The 22,962-nt window shown below is 31.8% G+C and overlaps 11 non-coding genes across 11 annotated transcripts; all 11 read left to right on the forward strand.

Moving 5' to 3' along the window:
- Positions 1–2,270: 2,270 nt before the first annotated feature.
- TRNAW-CCA (transfer RNA tryptophan (anticodon CCA)) lies at positions 2,271–2,342 on the forward strand. Its single transcript has one exon. It is a non-coding gene; the product is annotated as a tRNA-Trp (tRNA).
- A 2,372-nt stretch (positions 2,343–4,714) lies between these two features.
- TRNAW-CCA (transfer RNA tryptophan (anticodon CCA)) lies at positions 4,715–4,786 on the forward strand. The gene has a single exon. It is a non-coding gene; the product is annotated as a tRNA-Trp (tRNA).
- Positions 4,787–7,158: 2,372 nt separating this feature from the next.
- TRNAW-CCA (transfer RNA tryptophan (anticodon CCA)) lies at positions 7,159–7,230 on the forward strand. The gene has a single exon. It is a non-coding gene; the product is annotated as a tRNA-Trp (tRNA).
- A 2,370-nt stretch (positions 7,231–9,600) lies between these two features.
- Positions 9,601–9,672, forward strand: TRNAW-CCA (transfer RNA tryptophan (anticodon CCA)). Its single transcript has one exon. It is a non-coding gene; the product is annotated as a tRNA-Trp (tRNA).
- A 1,143-nt stretch (positions 9,673–10,815) lies between these two features.
- On the forward strand, positions 10,816–10,887 carry TRNAW-CCA (transfer RNA tryptophan (anticodon CCA)). Its single transcript has one exon. It is a non-coding gene; the product is annotated as a tRNA-Trp (tRNA).
- A 545-nt stretch (positions 10,888–11,432) lies between these two features.
- On the forward strand, positions 11,433–11,504 carry TRNAW-CCA (transfer RNA tryptophan (anticodon CCA)). Its single transcript has one exon. It is a non-coding gene; the product is annotated as a tRNA-Trp (tRNA).
- A 1,150-nt stretch (positions 11,505–12,654) lies between these two features.
- TRNAW-CCA (transfer RNA tryptophan (anticodon CCA)) lies at positions 12,655–12,726 on the forward strand. The gene has a single exon. It is a non-coding gene; the product is annotated as a tRNA-Trp (tRNA).
- A 2,372-nt stretch (positions 12,727–15,098) lies between these two features.
- Positions 15,099–15,170, forward strand: TRNAW-CCA (transfer RNA tryptophan (anticodon CCA)). Its single transcript has one exon. It is a non-coding gene; the product is annotated as a tRNA-Trp (tRNA).
- Positions 15,171–18,764: 3,594 nt separating this feature from the next.
- TRNAW-CCA (transfer RNA tryptophan (anticodon CCA)) lies at positions 18,765–18,836 on the forward strand. The gene has a single exon. It is a non-coding gene; the product is annotated as a tRNA-Trp (tRNA).
- Positions 18,837–19,986: 1,150 nt separating this feature from the next.
- On the forward strand, positions 19,987–20,058 carry TRNAW-CCA (transfer RNA tryptophan (anticodon CCA)). The gene has a single exon. It is a non-coding gene; the product is annotated as a tRNA-Trp (tRNA).
- Positions 20,059–22,429: 2,371 nt separating this feature from the next.
- On the forward strand, positions 22,430–22,501 carry TRNAW-CCA (transfer RNA tryptophan (anticodon CCA)). Its single transcript has one exon. It is a non-coding gene; the product is annotated as a tRNA-Trp (tRNA).
- Positions 22,502–22,962: the final 461 nt, after the last annotated feature.

Consider the following 22,962-nt stretch of genomic DNA (forward strand, 5'->3'; position numbering starts at 1 on the left):
CAAACTGATACCTATATCACTAGCACATAGTCATTAAATATCTCACCTTCTTATCAGTTCTCATAATTATAATACTAAAAATATCCAGTTTAGATTAAACTTTACTTGAAGGCCAACTCTAAATGTCTGTAATGTAACAATACATTTAAAAGCAATTAGCTTTTCTGGATCAATTTTGGATCACTGCCATCTCTTGTCTTTTTTAGAAATACATTTAGTACCAATTTGATTTTAAAGATGACTTTTTCCATTCACATGACGTATACTATGAGGCATAAAAACTCTACACTGAAGGAAAAACCAGAATACATATCTTTTTGTTTTGATACCAAGGATGTAAGCTTGTTTGCTTGACAACTACCTAATTCAAGGTTTAGCATAAGCAGATGAACTATTTGTAATATAAACCACCAGAAAATCTACTGAATCAGTTTTAATAAGAGGCAACGTTAGCTCATCTGACTCAATATTAGAAGGTTGCGTGTTCAAATCACATCAGGGTCGGTTATCATTTTGAAGATAAAAAGCTCTATTCTGCCCAAAAATACTATACAAGAAACTAATTACCAAGATTGTTATCTACTTTCAATAATGTGATTATACCTCAAACTGATACCTATATCAATAGCACATAGTCATTAAATAACTCACATTCTTATCAGTTCTCATAATTATTATACAAAAAATATCCAGTTTAGAGAATACGTTACTTGAAGGCCAACTCTAAATGTCTGTAATGTAACAATACATTTAAAAGCAATGATCTTTTCTGGATCAATTTTGGATCACTACCATCACTTGTCTATTTTAACAATACATTTAGTACCAATTTGATTTTATGGATGACTTTTTCCATTCAAATGACCTATACTGTGATGAATAAAAATTATACACTAAAGGAAAAACCACCAGACATATCTTTTTGTTTTGTTACCGAGGATGTAGGTTTGTTTGCTTGACAACTACCTAATTCAAGGTTTAGTATAAGCAGATGATCTATTTGTAATATAAACCACCAGAAAAATCTACAGAATCAGATTTAACAAGAGACCTCGTGGCGCGACGCTAGCGTGTCTGACTCCAGATCAGAAGGTTGCGTGTTCAAATCACGTCGGGGTCAGTTGTCATTTTGAAGATAAAATGCTCTTTTCTGCCAAAAAAATACTATACAAGAAACTAAATACTAAGAATGCTGTCTACTTTCAATAATGTGATTATAGCTCAAACTGATACCTATATCACTAGCACATAGTCATTAAATATCTCACCTTCTTATTAGTTCTCATAATTATAATACTAAAAATATCCAGTTTAGATTAAACTTTACTTGAAGGCCAACTCTAAATGTCTGTAATGTAACAATACATTTAAAAGCAATTAGCTTTTCTGGATCAATTTTGGATCACTGCCGTCTCTTGTCTTTTTTAGAAATACATTTAGTACCAATTTGATTTTAAAGATGACTTTTTCCATTCACATGACGTATACTATGAGGCATAAAAACTCTACACTGAAGGAAAAACCAGAATACATATCTTTTTGTTTTGATACCAAGGATGTAAGCTTGTTTGCTTGACAACTACCTAATTCAAGGTTTAGCATAAGCAGATGAACTATTTGTAATATAAACCACCAGAAAATCTACTGAATCAGTTTTAATAAGTGGCAACGTTAGCTCATCTGACTCAATATTAGAAGGTTGCGTGTTCAAATCACGTTAGGGTCAGTTATCATTTTGAAGATAAAATGCTCTATTCTGCCCCAAAATACTATACTAGAAACTAATTACCAAGATTGTTATCTACTTTCAATAATGTGATTATACCTCAAACTGATACCTATATCACTAGCACATAGTCATTAAATAACTCACATTCTTATCAGTTCTCATAATTATTATACAAAAAATATCCAGTTTAGAGAATACGTTACTTGAAGGCCAACTCTAAATGTCTGTAATGTAACAATACATTTAAAAGCAATTAGCTTTTCTGGAGCAATTTTGGATCACTACCATTACTTGTCTATTTTAACAATACATTTAGTACCAATTTGATTTTATGGATGACTTTTTCCATTCAAATGACCTTTACTGTGATGAATAAAAATTATACACTAAAGGAAAAACCACCAGCCATATCTTTTTGTTTTGTTACCGAGGATGTAGGTTTGTTTGCTTGACAACTACCTAATTCAAGGTTTAGTATAAGCAGATGATATATTTGTAATATAAACCACCAGAAAAATCTACGGAATCAGATTTAACAAGAGACCTCGTGGCGCAACGGTAGAGCGTCTGACTCCAGATCAGAAGGTTGCGTGTTCAAATCACGTCGGGGTCAGTTGTCATTTTGAAGATTAAATGCTCTTTTCTGCCAAAAAAATACTATACAAGAAACTAAATACTAAGAATGCTGTCTACTTTCAATAATGTGATTATAGCTCAAACTGATACCTATATCACTAGCACATAGTCATTAAATATCTCACCTTCTTATCAGTTCTCATAATTATAATACTAAAAATATCCAGTTTAGATTAAACTTTACTTGAAGGCCAACTCTAAATGTCTGTAATGTAACAATACATTTAAAAGCAATTAGCTTTTCTGGATCAATTTTGGATCACTGCCATCTCTTGTCTTTTTTAGAAATACATTTAGTACCAATTTGATTTTAAAGATGACTTTTTCCATTCACATGACGTATACTATGAGGCATAAAAACTCTACACTGAAGGAAAAACCAGAATACATATCTTTTTGTTTTGATACCAAGGATGTAAGCTTGTTTGCTTGACAGCTACCTAATTCAAGGTTTAGCATAAGCAGATGAACTATTTGTAATATAAACCACCAGAAAATCTACTGAATCAGTTTTAATAAGAGGCAACGTTAGCTCATCTGACTCAATATTAGAAGGTTGCGTGTTCAAATCACATCAGGGTCGGTTATCATTTTGAAGATAAAAAGCTCTATTCTGCCCAAAAATACTATACAAGAAACTAATTACCAAGATTGTTATCTACTTTCAATAATGTGATTATACCTCAAACTGATACCTATATCAATAGCACATAGTCATTAAATAACTCACATTCTTATCAGTTCTCATAATTATTATACAAAAAATATCCAGTTTAGAGAATACGTTACTTGAAGGCCAACTCTAAATGTCTGTAATGTAACAATACATTTAAAAGCAATGATCTTTTCTGGATCAATTTTGGATCACTACCATCACTTGTCTATTTTAACAATACATTTAGTACCAATTTGATTTTATGGATGACTTTTTCCATTCAAATGACCTATACTGTGATGAATAAAAATTATACACTAAAGGAAAAACCACCAGACATATCTTTTTGTTTTGTTACCGAGGATGTAGGTTTGTTTGCTTGACAACTACCTAATTCAAGGTTTAGTATAAGCAGATGATCTATTTGTAATATAAACCACCAGAAAAATCTACAGAATCAGATTTAACAAGAGACCTCGTGGCGCGACGCTAGCGTGTCTGACTCCAGATCAGAAGGTTGCGTGTTCAAATCACGTCGGGGTCAGTTGTCATTTTGAAGATAAAATGCTCTTTTCTGCCAAAAAAATACTATACAAGAAACTAAATACTAAGAATGCTGTCTACTTTCAATAATGTGATTATAGCTCAAACTGATACCTATATCACTAGCACATAGTCATTAAATATCTCACCTTCTTATTAGTTCTCATAATTATAATACTAAAAATATCCAGTTTAGATTAAACTTTACTTGAAGGCCAACTCTAAATGTCTGTAATGTAACAATACATTTAAAAGCAATTAGCTTTTCTGGATCAATTTTGGATCACTGCCGTCTCTTGTCTTTTTTAGAAATACATTTAGTACCAATTTGATTTTAAAGATGACTTTTTCCATTCACATGACGTATACTATGAGGCATAAAAACTCTACACTGAAGGAAAAACCAGAATACATATCTTTTTGTTTTGATACCAAGGATGTAAGCTTGTTTGCTTGACAACTACCTAATTCAAGGTTTAGCATAAGCAGATGAACTATTTGTAATATAAACCACCAGAAAATCTACTGAATCAGTTTTAATAAGTGGCAACGTTAGCTCATCTGACTCAATATTAGAAGGTTGCGTGTTCAAATCACGTTAGGGTCAGTTATCATTTTGAAGATAAAATGCTCTATTCTGCCCCAAAATACTATACTAGAAACTAATTACCAAGATTGTTATCTACTTTCAATAATGTGATTATACCTCAAACTGATACCTATATCACTAGCACATAGTCATTAAATAACTCACATTCTTATCAGTTCTCATAATTATTATACAAAAAATATCCAGTTTAGAGAATACGTTACTTGAAGGCCAACTCTAAATGTCTGTAATGTAACAATACATTTAAAAGCAATTAGCTTTTCTGGAGCAATTTTGGATCACTACCATTACTTGTCTATTTTAACAATACATTTAGTACCAATTTGATTTTATGGATGACTTTTTCCATTCAAATGACCTTTACTGTGATGAATAAAAATTATACACTAAAGGAAAAACCACCAGCCATATCTTTTTGTTTTGTTACCGAGGATGTAGGTTTGTTTGCTTGACAACTACCTAATTCAAGGTTTAGTATAAGCAGATGATATCTTTGGAATATAAACCACCAGAAAAATCTACGGAATCAGATTTAACAAGAGACCTCGTGGCGCAACGGTAGAGCGTCTGACTCCAGATCAGAAGGTTGCGTGTTCAAATCATGTCGGGGTCAGTTGTCATTTTGAAGATTAAATGCTCTTTTCTGCCAAAAAAATACTATACAAGAAACTAAATACTAAGAATGCTGTCTACTTTCAATAATGTGATTATAGCTCAAACTGATACCTATATCACTAGCACATAGTCATTAAATATCTCACCTTCTTATCAGTTCTCATAATTATAATACTAAAAATATCCAGTTTAGATTAAACTTTACTTGAAGGCCAACTCTAAATGTCTGTAATGTAACAATACATTTAAAAGCAATTAGCTTTTCTGGATCAATTTTGGATCACTGCCATCTCTTGTCTTTTTTAGAAATACATTTAGTACCAATTTGATTTTAAAGATGACTTTTTCCATTCACATGACGTATACTATGAGGCATAAAAACTCTACACTGAAGGAAAAACCAGAATACATATCTTTTTGTTTTGATACCAAGGATGTAAGCTTGTTTGCTTGACAACTACCTAATTCAAGGTTTAGCATAAGCAGATGAACTATTTGTAATATAAACCACCAGAAAATCTACTGAATCAGTTTTAATAAGAGGCAACGTTAGCTCATCTGACTCAATATTAGAAGGTTGCGTGTTCAAATCACATCAGGGTCGGTTATCATTTTGAAGATAAAAAGCTCTATTCTGCCCAAAAATACTATACAAGAAACTAATTACCAAGATTGTTATCTACTTTCAATAATGTGATTATACCTCAAACTGATACCTATATCAATAGCACATAGTCATTAAATAACTCACATTCTTATCAGTTCTCATAATTATTATACAAAAAATATCCAGTTTAGAGAATACGTTACTTGAAGGCCAACTCTAAATGTCTGTAATGTAACAATACATTTAAAAGCAATGATCTTTTCTGGATCAATTTTGGATCACTACCATCACTTGTCTATTTTAACAATACATTTAGTACCAATTTGATTTTATGGATGACTTTTTCCATTCAAATGACCTATACTGTGATGAATAAAAATTATACACTAAAGGAAAAACCACCAGACATATCTTTTTGTTTTGTTACCGAGGATGTAGGTTTGTTTGCTTGACAACTACCTAATTCAAGGTTTAGTATAAGCAGATGATCTATTTGTAATATAAACCACCAGAAAAATCTACAGAATCAGATTTAACAAGAGACCTCGTGGCGCGACGCTAGCGTGTCTGACTCCAGATCAGAAGGTTGCGTGTTCAAATCACGTCGGGGTCAGTTGTCATTTTGAAGATAAAATGCTCTTTTCTGCCAAAAAAATACTATACAAGAAACTAAATACTAAGAATGCTGTCTACTTTCAATAATGTGATTATAGCTCAAACTGATACCTATATCACTAGCACATAGTCATTAAATATCTCACCTTCTTATTAGTTCTCATAATTATAATACTAAAAATATCCAGTTTAGATTAAACTTTACTTGAAGGCCAACTCTAAATGTCTGTAATGTAACAATACATTTAAAAGCAATTAGCTTTTCTGGATCAATTTTGGATCACTGCCGTCTCTTGTCTTTTTTAGAAATACATTTAGTACCAATTTGATTTTAAAGATGACTTTTTCCATTCACATGACGTATACTATGAGGCATAAAAACTCTACACTGAAGGAAAAACCAGAATACATATCTTTTTGTTTTGATACCAAGGATGTAAGCTTGTTTGCTTGACAACTACCTAATTCAAGGTTTAGCATAAGCAGATGAACTATTTGTAATATAAACCACCAGAAAATCTACTGAATCAGTTTTAATAAGTGGCAACGTTAGCTCATCTGACTCAATATTAGAAGGTTGCGTGTTCAAATCACGTTAGGGTCAGTTATCATTTTGAAGATAAAATGCTCTATTCTGCCCCAAAATACTATACTAGAAACTAATTACCAAGATTGTTATCTACTTTCAATAATGTGATTATACCTCAAACTGATACCTATATCACTAGCACATAGTCATTAAATAACTCACATTCTTATCAGTTCTCATAATTATTATACAAAAAATATCCAGTTTAGAGAATACGTTACTTGAAGGCCAACTCTAAATGTCTGTAATGTAACAATACATTTAAAAGCAATTAGCTTTTCTGGAGCAATTTTGGATCACTACCATTACTTGTCTATTTTAACAATACATTTAGTACCAATTTGATTTTATGGATGACTTTTTCCATTCAAATGACCTTTACTGTGATGAATAAAAATTATACACTAAAGGAAAAACCACCAGCCATATCTTTTTGTTTTGTTACCGAGGATGTAGGTTTGTTTGCTTGACAACTACCTAATTCAAGGTTTAGTATAAGCAGATGATATATTTGTAATATAAACCACCAGAAAAATCTACGGAATCAGATTTAACAAGAGACCTCGTGGCGCAACGGTAGCGCGTCTGACTCCAGATCAGAAGGTTGCGTGTTCAAATCACGTCGGGGTCAGTTGTCATTTTGAAGATTAAATGCTCTTTTCTGCCAAAAAAATACTATACAAGAAACTAAATACTAAGAATGCTGTCTACTTTCAATAATGTGATTATAGCTCAAACTGATACCTATATCACTAGCACATAGTCATTAAATATCTCACCTTCTTATCAGTTCTCATAATTATAATACTAAAAATATCCAGTTTAGATTAAACTTTACTTGAAGGCCAACTCTAAATGTCTGTAATGTAACAATACATTTAAAAGCAATTAGCTTTTCTGGATCAATTTTGGATCACTGCCGTCTCTTGTCTTTTTTAGAAATACATTTAGTACCAATTTGATTTTAAAGATGACTTTTTCCATTCACATGACGTATACTATGAGGCATAAAAACTCTACACTGAAGGAAAAACCAGAATACATATCTTTTTGTTTTGATACCAAGGATGTAAGCTTGTTTGCTTGACAACTACCTAATTCAAGGTTTAGCATAAGCAGATGAACTATTTGTAATATAAACCACCAGAAAATCTACTGAATCAGTTTTAATAAGAGGCAACGTTAGCTCATCTGACTCAATATTAGAAGGTTGCGTGTTCAAATCACGTCAGGGTCGGTTATCATTTTGAAGATAAAATGCTCTATTCTGCCCAATAATACTATACTAGAAACTAATTACCAAGATTGTTATCTACTTTCAATAATGTGATTATACCTCAAACTGATACCTATATCACTAGCACATAGTCATTAAATAACTCACATTCTTATCAGTTCTCATAATTATTATACTAAAAATATCCAGTTTAGAGAATACGTTACTTGAAGGCCAACTCTAAATGTCTGTAATGTAACAATACATTTAAAAGCAATGATCTTTTCTGGATCAATTTTGGATCACTACCATCACTTGTCTATTTTAACAATACATTTAGTACCAATTTGATTTTATGGATGACTTTTTCCATTCAAATGACCTATACTGTGATGAATAAAAATTATACACTAAAGGAAAAACCACCAGACATATCTTTTTGTTTTGTTACCGAGGATGTAGGTTTGTTTGCTTGACAACTACCTAATTCAAGGTTTAGTATAAGCAGATGATCTATTTGTAATATAAACCACCAGAAAAATCTACAGAATCAGATTTAACAAGAGACCTCGTGGCGCGAAGCTAGCGTGTCTGACTCCAGATCAGAAGGTTGCGTGTTCAAATCACGTCGGGGTCAGTTGTCATTTTGAAGATTAAATGCTCTTTTCTGCCAAAAAAATACTATACAAGAAACTAAATACTAAGAATGCTGTCTACTTTCAATAATGTGATTATAGCTCAAACTGATACCTATATCACTAGCACATAGTCATTAAATATCACACCTTCTTATCAGTTCTCATAATTATAATACTAAAAATATCCAGTTTAGATTAAAATTTACTTGAAGGCCAACTCTAAATGTCTATAATGTAACAATACTTTTAAAAGCAATTAGCTTTTCTGGATCAATTTTGGATCACTGCCATCTCTTGTCTTTTTTAGAAATACATTTAGTACCAATTTGATTTTAAAGATGACTTTTTCCATTCACATGACGTATACTATGAGGCATAAAAACTACACTGAAGGAAAAACCAGAATACATATCTTTTTGTTTTGATACCAAGGATGTAAGCTTGTTTGCTTGACAACTACCTAATTCAAGGTTTAGCATAAGCAGATGAACTATTTGTAATATAAACCACCAGAAAATCTACTGAATCAGTTTTAATAAGAGGCAACGTTAGCTCATCTGACTCAATATTAGAAGGTTGCGTGTTCAAATCACGTCAGGGTCAGTTATCATTTTGAAGATAAAATGCTCTATTCTGCCCAAAAATACTATACTAGAAACTAATTACCAAGATTGTTATCTACTTTCAATAATGTGATTATACCTCAAACTGATACCTATATCACTAGCACATAGTCATTAAATAACTCACATTCTTATCAGTTCTCATAATTATTATACAAAAAATATCCAGTTTAGAGAATACGTTACTTGAAGGCCAACTCTAAATGTCTGTAATGTAACAATACATTTAAAAGCAATTAGCTTTTCTGGATCAATTTTGGATCACTACCATCACTTGTCTATTTTAACAATACATTTAGTACCAATTTGATTTTATGGATGACTTTTTCCATTCAAATGACCTATACTGTGATGAATAAAAATTATACACTAAAGGAAAAACCACCAGACATATCTTTTTGTTTTGTTACCGAGGATGAAGGTTTGTTTGCTTGACAACTACCTAATTCAAGGTTTAGTATAAGCAGATGATCTATTTGTAATATAAACCACCAGAAAAATCTACTGAATCGGATTTAACAAGAGACCTCGTGGCACAACGGTAGCGCGTCTGACTCCAGATCAGAAGGTTGCTTGTTCAAATCACGTCGGGGTCAGTTGTCATTTTAAAGATAAAATGCTCTTTTCTGCCAAAAAAATACTATACAAGAAACTAAATACTAAGATTGCTGTCTACTTTCAATAATGTGATTATAGCTCAAACTGATACCTATATCACTAGCACATAGTCATTAAATATCTCACCTTCTTATCAGTTCTCATAATTATAATACTAAAAATATCCAGTTTAGAGAATACGTTACTTGAAGGCCAACTCTAAATGTCTGTAATGTAACAGTACATTTAAAAGCAATTAGCTTTTCTGGATCAATTTTGGATCACTGCCGTCACTTGTCTTTTTTAGAAATACATTTAGTACCAATTTGATTTTAAAGATGACTTTTTCCATTCACATGACGTATACTATGAGGCATAAAAACTCTACACTGAAGGAAAAACCAGAATACATATCTTTTTGTTTTGTTACCAAGGATGTAGGTTTGTTTGCTTGACAACTACCTAATTCAAGGTTTAGCATAAGCAGATGAACCATTTGTAATATAAACCACCAGAAAATCTACTGAATCAGTTTTAATAAGAGGCAACGTTAGCTCATCTGACTCAAGATTAGAAGGTTCAAATCACGTCAGGGTCGGTTATCATTTTGATGATAAAATGCTCTATTCTGCCCAATAATACTATACTAGAAACTAATTACCAAGATTGTTATCTACTTTCAATAATGTGATTATACCTCAAACTGATACCTATATCACTAGCACATAGTCATTAAATAACTCACATTCTTATCAGTTCTCATAATTATTATACAAAAAATATCCAGTTTAGAGAATACGTTACTTGAAGGCCAACTCTAAATGTCTGTAATGTAACAATACATTTAAAAGCAATGATCTTTTCTGGATCAATTTTGGATCACTACCATCACTTTTCTATTTTAACAATACATTTAGTACCAATTTGATTTTATGGATGACTTTTTCCATTCAAATGACCTATACTGTGATGAATAAAAATTATACACTAAAGGAAAAACCACCAGACATATCTTTTTGTTTTGTTACCGAGGATGTAGGTTTGTTTGCTTGACAACTACCTAATTCAAGGTTTAGTATAAGCAGATGATCTATTTGTAATATAAACCACCAGAAAAATCTACAGAATCAGATTTAACAAGAGACCTCGTGGCGCAACGGTAGAGCGTCTGACTCCAGATCAGAAGGTTGCGTGTTCAAATCACGTCGGGGTCAGTTGTAATTTTGAAGATTAAATGCTCTTTTCTGCCAAAAAAATACTATACAAGAAACTAAATACTAAGAATGCTGTCTACTTTCAATAATGTGATTATAGCTCAAACTGATACCTATATCACTAGCACATAGTCATTAAATATCTCACCTTCTTATCAGTTCTCATAATTATAATACTAAAAATATCCAGTTTAGATTAAACTTTACTTGAAGGCCAACTCTAAATGTCTGTAATGTAACAATACATTTAAAAGCAATTAGCTTTTCTGGATCAATTTTGGATCACTGCCGTCTCTTGTCTTTTTTAGAAATACATTTAGTACCAATTTGATTTTAAAGATGACTTTTTCCATTCACATGACGTATACTATGAGGCATAAAAACTCTACACTGAAGGAAAAACCAGAATACATATCTTTTTGTTTTGATACCAAGGATGTAAGCTTGTTTGCTTGACAACTACCTAATTCAAGGTTTAGCATAAGCAGATGAACTATTTGTAATATAAACCACCAGAAAAATCTACTGAATCGGACTTAACAAGAGACCTCGTGGCGCAACGGTAGCGCGTCTGATTCCAGATCAGAAGGTTGCTTGTTCAAATCACGTCGGGGTCAGTTGTCATTTTGAAGATAAAATGCTCTTTTCTGCCAAAAAAATACTATACAAGAAACTAAATACTAAGATTGCTGTCTACTTTCAATAATGTGATTATAGCTCAAACTGATACCTATATCACTAGCACATAGTCATTAAATATCTCACTTTCTTATCAGTTCTCATAATTATAATACTAAAAATATCCAGTTTAGAGAATACGTTACTTGAAGGCCAACTCTAAATGTCTGTAATGTAACAATACATTTAAAAGCAATTAGCTTTTCTGGATCAATTTTGGATCACTGCCGTCACTTGTCTTTTTTAGAAATACATTTAGTACCAATTTGATTTTAAAGATGACTTTTTCCATTCACATGACGTATACTATGAGGCATAAAAACTCTACACTGAAGGAAAAACCAGAATACATATCTTTTTGTTTTGTTACCAAGGATGTAGGTTTGTTTGCTTGACAACTACCTAATTCAAGGTTTAGCATAAGCAGATGAACCATTTGTAATATAAACCACCAGAAAATCTACTGAATCAGTTTTAATAAGAGGCAACGTTAGCTCATCTGACTCAAGATTAGAAGGTTGCGTGTTCAAATCACGTCAGGGTCGGTTATCATTTTGAAGATAAAATGCTCTATTCTGCCCAATAATACTATACTAGAAACTAATTACCAAGATTGTTATCTACTTTCAATAATGTGATTATACCTCAAACTGATACCTATATCACTAGCACATAGTCATTAAATAACTCACATTCTTATCAGTTCTCATAATTATTATACAAAAAATATCCAGTTTAGAGAATACGTTACTTGAAGGCCAACTCTAAATGTCTGTAATGTAACAATACATTTAAAAGCAATGATCTTTTCTGGATCAATTTTGGATCACTACCATCACTTGTCTATTTTAACAATACATTTAGTACCAATTTGATTTTATGGATGACTTTTTCCATTCAAATGACCTATACTGTGATGAATAAAAATTATACACTAAAGGAAAAACCACCAGACATATCTTTTTGTTTTGTTACCGAGGATGTAGGTTTGTTTGCTTGACAACTACCTAATTCAAGGTTTAGTATAAGCAGATGATCTATTTGTAATATAAACCACCAGAAAAATCTACAGAATCAGATTTAACAAGAGACCTCGTGGCGCAACGGTAGCGCGTCTGACTCCAGATCAGAAGGTTGCGTGTTCAAATCACGTCGGGGTCAGTTGTAATTTTGAAGATTAAATGCTCTTTTCTGCCAAAAAAATACTATACAAGAAACTAAATACTAAGAATGCTGTCTACTTTCAATAATGTGATTATAGCTCAAACTGATACCTATATCACTAGCACATAGTCATTAAATATCACACCTTCTTATCAGTTCTCATAATTATAATACTAAAAATATCCAGTTTAGATTAAACTTTACTTGAAGGCCAACTCTAAATGTCTGTAATGTAACAATACATTTAAAAGCAATTAGCTTTTCTGGATCAATTTTGGATCACTGCCGTCTCTTGTCTTTTTTAGAAATACATTTAGTACCAATTTGATTTTAAAGATGACTTTTTCCATTCACATGACGTATACTATGAGGCATAAAAACTCTACACTGAAGGAAAAACCAGAATACATATCTTTTTGTTTTGATACCAAGGATGTAAGCTTGTTTGCTTGACAACTACCTAATTCAAGGTTTAGCATAAGCAGATGAACTATTTGTAATATAAACCACCAGAAAATCTACTGAATCAGTTTTAATAAGAGGCAACGTTAGCTCATCTGACTCAATATTAGAAGGTTGCGTGTTCAAATCACGTCAGGGTCGGTTATCATTTTGAAGATAAAAAGCTCTATTCTGCCCAAAAATACTATACAAGAAACTAATTACCAAGATTGTTATCTACTTTCAATAATGTGATTATACCTCAAACTGATACCTATATCACTAGCACATAGTCATTAAATAACTCACATTCTTATCAGTTCTCATAATTATTATACAAAAAATATCCAGTTTAGAGAATACGTTACTTGAAGGCCAACTCTAAATGTCTGTAATGTAACAATACATTTAAAAGCAATTAGCTTTTCTGGATCAATTTTGGATCACTACCATCACTTGTCTATTTTAACAATACATTTAGTACCAATTTGATTTTATGGATGACTTTTTCCATTCAAATGACCTATACTGTGATGAATAAAAATTATACACTAAAGGAAAAACCACCAGACATATCTTTTTGTTTTGTTACCGAGGATGTAGGTTTGTTTGCTTGACAACTACCTAATTCAAGGTTTAGTATAAGCAGATGATCTATTTGTAATATAAACCACCAGAAAAATCTACAGAATCAGATTTAACAAGAGACCTCGTGGCGCGACGCTAGCGTGTCTGACTCCAGATCAGAAGGTTGCGTGTTCAAATCACGTCGGGGTCAGTTGTCATTTTGAAGATTAAATGCTCTTTTCTGCCAAAAAAATACTATACAAGAATCTAAATACTAAGAATGCTGTCTACTTTCAATAATGTGATTATAGCTCAAACTGATACCTATATCACTAGCACATAGTCATTAAATATCACACCTTCTTATCAGTTCTCATAATTATAATACTAAAAATATCCAGTTTAGATTAAAATTTACTTGAAGGCCAACTCTAAATGTCTATAATGTAACAATACTTTTAAAAGCAATTAGCTTTTCTGGATCAATTTTGGATCACTGCCGTCTCTTGTCTTTTTTAGAAATACATTTAGTACCAATTTGATTTTAAAGATGACTTTTTCCATTCACATGACGTATACTATGAGGCATAAAAACTCTACACTGAAGGAAAAACCAGAATACATATCTTTTTGTTTTGTTACCAAGGATGTAGGTTTGTTTGCTTGACAACTACCTAATTCAAGGTTTAGCATAAGCAGATGAACCATTTGTAATATAAACCACCAGAAAATCTACTGAATCAGTTTTAATAAGAGGCAACGTTAGCTCATCTGACTCAAGATTAGAAGGTTGCGTGTTCAAATCACGTCAGGGTCGGTTATCATTTTGAAGATAAAATGCTCTATTCTGCCCAATAATACTATACTAGAAACTAATTACCAAGATTGTTATCTACTTTCAATAATGTGATTATACCTCAAACTGATACCTATATCACTAGCACATAGTCATTAAATAACTCACATTCTTATCAGTTCTCATAATTATTATACAAAAAATATCCAGTTTAGAGAATACGTTACTTGAAGGCCAACTCTAAATGTCTGTAATGTAACAATACATTTAAAAGCAATGATCTTTTCTGGATCAATTTTGGATCACTACCATCACTTGTCTATTTTAACAATACATTTAGTACCAATTTGATTTTATGGATGACTTTTTCCATTCAAATGACCTATACTGTGATGAATAAAAATTATACACTAAAGGAAAAACCACCAGACATATCTTTTTGTTTTGTTACCGAGGATGTAGGTTTGTTTGCTTGACAACTACCTAATTCAAGGTTTAGTATAAGCAGATGATCTATTTGTAATATAAACCACCAGAAAAATCTACAGAATCAGATTTAACAAGAGACCTCGTGGCGCAACGGTAGCGCGTCTGACTCCAGATCAGAAGGTTGCGTGTTCAAATCACGTCGGGGTCAGTTGTAATTTTGAAGATTAAATGCTCTTTTCTGCCAAAAAAATACTATACAAGAAACTAAATACTAAGAATGCTGTCTACTTTCAATAATGTGATTATAGCTCAAACTGATACCTATATCACTAGCACATAGTCATTAAATATCTCACCTTCTTATCAGTTCTCATAATTATAATACTAAAAATATCCAGTTTAGATTAAACTTTACTTGAAGGCCAACTCTAAATGTCTGTAATGTAACAATACATTTAAAAGCAATTAGCTTTTCTGGATCAATTTTGGATCACTGCCGTCTCTTGTCTTTTTTAGAAATACATTTAGTACCAATTTGATTTTAAAGATGACTTTTTCCATTCACATGACGTATACTATGAGGCATAAAAACTCTACACTGAAGGAAAAACCAGAATACATATCTTTTTGTTTTGATACCAAGGATGTAAGCTTGTTTGCTTGACAACTACCTAATTCAAGGTTTAGCATAAGCAGATGAACTATTTGTAATATAAACCACCAGAAAATCTACTGAATCAGTTTTAATAAGAGGCAACGTTAGCTCATCTGACTCAATATTAGAAGGTTGCGTGTTCAAATCACGTCAGGGTCGGTTATCATTTTGAAGATAAAAAGCTCTATTCTGCCCAAAAATACTATACAAGAAACTAATTACCAAGATTGTTATCTACTTTCAATAATGTGATTATACCTCAAACTGATACCTATATCAATAGCACATAGTCATTAAATAACTCACATTCTTATCAGTTCTCATAATTATTATACAAAAAATATCCAGTTTAGAGAATACGTTACTTGAAGGCCAACTCTAAATGTCTGTAATGTAACAATACATTTAAAAGCAATTAGCTTTTCTGGATCAATTTTGGATCACTACCATCACTTGTCTATTTTAACAATACATTTAGTACCAATTTGATTTTATGGATGACTTTTTCCATTCAAATGACCTATACTGTGATGAATAAAAATTATACACTAAAGGAAAAACCACCAGACATATCTTTTTGTTTTGTTACCGAGGATGTAGGTTTGTTTGCTTGACAACTACCTAATTCAAGGTTTAGTATAAGCAGATGATCTATTTGTAATATAAACCACCAGAAAAATCTACAGAATCAGATTTAACAAGAGACCTCGTGGCGCGACGCTAGCGTGTCTGACTCCAGATCAGAAGGTTGCGTGTTCAAATCACGTCGGGGTCAGTTGTCATTTTGAAGATTAAATGCTCTTTTCTGCCAAAAAAATACTATACAAGAATCTAAATACTAAGAATGCTGTCTACTTTCAATAATGTGATTATAGCTCAAACTGATACCTATATCACTAGCACATAGTCATTAAAAATCACACCTTCTTATCAGTTCTCATAATTATAATACTAAAAATATCCAGTTTAGATTAAAATTTACTTGAAGGCCAACTCTAAATGTCTATAATGTAACAATACTTTTAAAAGCAATTAGCTTTTCTGGATCAATTTTGGATCACTGCCGTCTCTTGTCTTTTTTAGAAATACATTTAGTACCAATTTGATTTTAAAGATGACTTTTTCCATTCACATGATGTATACTATGAGGCATAAAAACTCTACACTGAAGGAAAAACCAGAATACATATCTTTTTGTTTTGATACCAAGGATGTAAGCTTGTTTGCTTGACAACTACCTAATTCAAGGTTTAGCATAAGCAGATGAACTATTTGTAATATAAACCACCAGAAAATCTACTGAATCAGTTTTAATAAGAGGCAACGTTAGCTCATCTGACTCAATATTAGAAGGTTGCGTGTTCAAATCACGTCAGGGTCAGTTATCATTTTGAAGATAAAATGCTCTATTCTGCCCAAAAATACTATACTAGAAACTAATTACCAAGATTGTTATCTACTTTCAATAATGTGATTATACCTCAAACTGATACCTATATCACTAGCACATAGTCATTAAATAACTCACATTCTTATCAGTTCTCATAATTATTATACAAAAAATATCCAGTTTAGAGAATACGTTACTTGAAGGCCAACTCTAAATGTCTGTAATGTAACAATACATTTAAAAGCAATTAGCTTTTCTGGATCAATTTTGGATCACTACCATCACTTGTCTATTTTAACAATACATTTAGTACCAATTTGATTTTATGGATGACTTTTTCCATTCAAATGACCTATACTGTGATGAATAAAAATTATACACTAAAGGAAAAACCACCAGACATATCTTTTTGTTTTGTTACCGAGGATGAAGGTTTGTTTGCTTGACAACTACCTAATTCAAAGTTTAGTATAAGCAGATGATCTATTTGTAATATAAACCACCAGAAAAATCTACTGAATCGGATTTAACAAGAGAACTCGTGGCACAACGGTAGCGCGTCTGACTCCAGATCAGAAGGTTGCTTGTTCAAATCACGTCGGGGTCAGTTGTCATTTTAAAGATAAAATGCTCTTTTCTGCCAAAAAAATACTATACAAGAAACTAAATACTAAGATTGCTGTCTACTTTCAATAATGTGATTATAGCTCAAACTGATACCTATATCACTAGCACATAGTCATTAAATATCTCACCTTCTTATCAGTTCTCATAATTATAATACTAAAAATATCCAGTTTAGAGAATACGTTACTTGAAGGCCAACTCTAAATGTCTGTAATGTAACAATACATTTAAAAGCAATTAGCTTTTCTGGATCAATTTTGGATCACTGCCGTCACTTGTCTTTTTTAGAAATACATTTAGTACCAATTTGATTTTAAAGATGACTTTTTCCATTCACATGACGTATACTATGAGGCATAAAAACTCTACACTGAAGGAAAAACCAGAATACATATCTTTTTGTTTTGTTACCAAGGATGTAGGTTTGTTTGCTTGACAACTACCTAATTCAAGGTTTAGCATAAGCAGATGAACCATTTGTAATATAAACCACCAGAAAATCTACTGAATCAGTTTTAATAAGAGGCAACGTTAGCTCATCTGACTCAAGATTAGAAGGTTGTGTGTTCAAATCACGTCAGGGTCGGTTATCATTTTGATGATAAAATGCTCTATTCTGCCCAATAATACTATACTAGAAACTAATTACCAAGATTGTTATCTACTTTCAATAATGTGATTATACCTCAAACTGATACCTATATCACTAGCACATAGTCATTAAATAACTCACATTCTTATCAGTTCTCATAATTATTATACAAAAAATATCCAGTTTAGAGAATACGTTACTTGAAGGCCAACTCTAAATGTCTGTAATGTAACAATACATTTAAAAGCAATGATCTTTTCTGGATCAATTTTGGATCACTACCATCACTTTTCTATTTTAACAATACATTTAGTACCAATTTGATTTTATGGATGACTTTTTCCATTCAAATGACCTATACTGTGATGAATAAAAATTATACACTAAAGGAAAAACCACCAGACATATCTTTTTGTTTTGTTACCGAGGATGTAGGTTTGTTTGCTTGACAACTACCTAATTCAAGGTTTAGTATAAGCAGATGATCTATTTGTAATATAAACCACCAGAAAAATCTACAGAATCAGATTTAACAAGAGACCTCGTGGCGCAACGGTAGCGCGTCTGACTCCAGATCAGAAGGTTGCGTGTTCAAATCACGTCGGGGTCAGTTGTCATTTTGAAGATTAAATGCTCTTTTCTGCCAAAAAAATACTATACAAGAAACTAAATACTAAGAATGCTGTCTACTTTCAATAATGTGATTATAGCTCAAACTGATACCTATATCACTAGCACATAGTCATTAAATATCTCACCTTCTTATCAGTTCTCATAATTATAATACTACAAATATCCAGTTTAGATTAAACTTTACTTGAAGGCCAACTCTAAATGTCTGTAATGTAACAATACATTTAAAAGCAATTAGCTTTTCTGGATCAATTTTGGATCACTGCCGTCTCTTGTCTTTTTTAGAAATACATTTAGTACCAATTTGATTTTAAAGATGACTTTTTCCATTCACATGACGTATACTATGAGGCATAAAAACTCTACACTGAAGGAAAAACCAGAATACATATCTTTTTGTTTTGATACCAAGGATGTAAGCTTGTTTGCTTGACAACTACCTAATTCAAGGTTTAGCATAAGCAGATGAACTATTTGTAATATAAACCACCAGAAAATCTACTGAATCAGTTTTAATAAGAGGCAACGTTAGCTCATCTGACTCAATATTAGAAGGTTGCGTGTTCAAATCACGTCAGGGTCGGTTATCATTTTGAAGATAAAATGCTCTATTCTGCCCAATAATACTATACTAGAAACTAATTACCAAGATTGTTATCTACTTTCAATAATGTGATTATACCTCAAACTGATACCTATATCACTAGCACATAGTCATTAAATAACTCACATTCTTATCAGTTCTCATAATTATTATACAAAAAATATCCAGTTTAGAGAATACGTTACTTGAAGGCCAACTCTAAATGTCTGTAATGTAACAATACATTTAAAAGCAATGATCTTTTCTGGATCAATTTTGGATCACTACCATCACTTGTCTATTTTAACAATACATTTAGTACCAATTTGATTTTATGGATGACTTTTTCCATTCAAATGACCTATACTGTGATGAATAAAAATTATACACTAAAGGAAAAACCACCAGACATATCTTTTTGTTTTGTTACCGAGGATGTAGGTTTGTTTGCTTGACAACTAACTAATTCAAGGTTTAGTATAAGCAGATGATCTATTTGTAATATAAACCACAAGAAAAATCTACAGAATCAGATTTAACAAGAGACCTCGTGGCGCAACGGTAGCGCGTCTGACTCCAGATCAGAAGGTTGTGTGTTCAAATCACGTCGGGGTCAGTTGTAATTTTGAAGATTAAATGCTCTTTTCTGCCAAAAAATACTATACAAGAAACTAAATACTAAGAATGCTGTCTACTTTCAATAATGTGATTATAGCTCAAACTGATACCTATATCACTAGCACATAGTCATTAAATATCTCACCTTCTTATCAGTTCTCATAATTATAATACTAAAAATATCCAGTTTAGATTAAACTTTACTTGAAGGCCAACTCTAAATGTCTGTAATGTAACAATACATTTAAAAGCAATTAGCTTTTCTTGATCAATTTTGGATCACTGCCGTCTCTTGTCTTTTTTAGAAATACATTTAGTACCAATTTGATTTTAAAGATGACTTTTTCCATTCACATGACGTATACTATGAGGCATAAAAACTCTACACTGAAGGAAAAACCAGAATACATATCTTTTTGTTTTGATACCAAGGATGTAAGCTTGTTTGCTTGACAACTACCTAATTCAAGGTTTAGCATAAGCAGATGAACTATTTGTAATATAAACCACCAGAAAATCTACTGAATCAGTTTTAATAAGAGGCAACGTTAGCTCATCTGACTCAATATTAGAAGGTTGCGTGTTCAAATCACGTCAGGGTCGGTTATCATTTTGAAGATAAAAAGCTCTATTCTGCCCAAAAATACTATACAAGAAACTAATTACCAAGATTGTTATCTACTTTCAATAATGTGATTATACCTCAAACTGATACCTATATCAATAGCACATAGTCATTAAATAACTCACATTCTTATCAGTTCTCATAATTATTATACAAAAAATATCCAGTTTAGAGAATACGTTACTTGAAGGCCAACTCTAAATGTCTGTAATGTAACAATACATTTAAAAGCAATTAGCTTTTCTGGATCAATTTTGGATCACTACCATCACTTGTCTATTTTAACAATACATTTAGTACCAATTTGATTTTATGGATGACTTTTTCCATTCAAATGACCTATACTGTGATGAATAAAAATTATACACTAAAGGAAAAACCACCAGACATATCTTTTTGTTTTGTTACCGAGGATGTAGGTTTGTTTGCTTGACAACTACCTAATTCAAGGTTTAGTATAAGCAGATGATCTATTTGTAATATAAACCACCAGAAAAATCTACAGAATCAGATTTAACAAGAGACCTCATGGCGCAACGCTAGCGAGTCTGACTCCAGATCAGAAGGTTGCGTGTTCAAATCATGTCGGGGTCAGTTGTCATTTTGAAGATTAAATGCTCTTTTCTGCCAAAAAAATACTATACAAGAAACTAAATACTAAGAATGCTGTCTACTTTCAATAATGTGATTATAGCTCAAACTGATACCTATATCACTAGCACATAGTCATTAAATATCACACCTTCTTATCAGTTCTCATAATTATAATACTAAAAATATCCAGTTTAGATTAAAATTTACTTGAAGGCCAACTCTAAATGTCTGTAATGTAACAATACATTTAAAAGCAATTAGCTTTTCTGGATCAATTTTGGATCACTGCCGTCACTTGTCTTTTTTAGAAATACATTTAGTACCAATTTGATTTTAAAGATGACTTTTTCCATTCACATGACGTATACTATGAGGCATAAAAACTCTACACTGAAGGAAAAACCAGAATACATATCTTTTTGTTTTGTTACCAAGGATGTAGGTTTGTTTGCTTGACAACTACCTAATTCAAGGTTTAGCATAAGCAGATGAACCATTTGTAACATAAACCACCAGAAAATCTACTGAATCAGTTTTAATAAGAGGCAACGTTAGCTCATCTGACTCAAGATTAGAAGGTTGCGTGTTCAAATCACGTCAGGGTCGGTTATCATTTTGATGATAAAATGCTCTATTCTGCCCAATAATACTATACTAGAAACTAATTACCAAGATTGTTATCTACTTTCAATAATGTGATTATACCTCAAACTGATACCTATATCACTAGCACATAGTCATTAAATAACTCACATTCTTATCAGTACTCATAATTATTATACAAAAAATATCCAGTTTAGAGAATACGTTACTTGAAGGCCAACTCTAAATGTCTGTAATGTAACAATACATTTAAAAGCAATGATCTTTTCTGGATCAATTTTGGATCACTACCATCACTTTTCTATTTTAACAATACATTTAGTACCAATTTGATTTTATGGATGACTTTTTCCATTCAAATGACCTATACTGTGATGAATAAAAATTATACACTAAAGGAAAAACCACCAGACATATCTTTTTGTTTTGTTACCGAGGATGTAGGTTTGTTTGCTTGACAACTACCTAATTCAAGGTTTAGTATAAGCAGATGATCTATTTGTAATATAAACCACCAGAAAAATCTACAGAATCAGATTTAACAAGAGACCTCGTGGCGCAACGGTAGCGCGTCTGACTCCAGATCAGAAGGTTGCGTGTTCAAATCACGTCGGGGTCAGTTGTAATTTTGAAGATTAAATGCTCTTTTCTGCCAAAAAAATACTATACAAGAAACTAAATACTAAGAATGCTGTCTACTTTCAATAATGTGATTATAGCTCAAACTGATACCTATATCACTAGCACATAGTCATTAAATATCTCACCTTCTTATCAGTTCTCATAATTATAATACTAAAAATATCCAGTTTAGATTAAACTTTACTTGAAGGCCAACTCTAAATGTCTGTAATGTAACAATACATTTAAAAGCAATTAGCTTTTCTGGATCAATTTTGGATCACTGCCGTCTCTTGTCTTTTTTAGAAATACATTTAGTACCAATTTGATTTTAAAGATGACTTTTTCCATTCACATGACGTATACTATGAGGCATAAAAACTCTACACTGAAGGAAAAACCAGAATACATATCTTTTTGTTTTGATACCAAGGATGTAAGCTTGTTTGCTTGACAACT

Source organism: Taudactylus pleione, unplaced genomic scaffold, assembly GCF_031769625.1.
Source record: "Taudactylus pleione unplaced genomic scaffold, aTauple2 ptg000393l, whole genome shotgun sequence".
Lineage (NCBI taxonomy): Eukaryota > Metazoa > Chordata > Amphibia > Anura > Myobatrachidae > Taudactylus > Taudactylus pleione.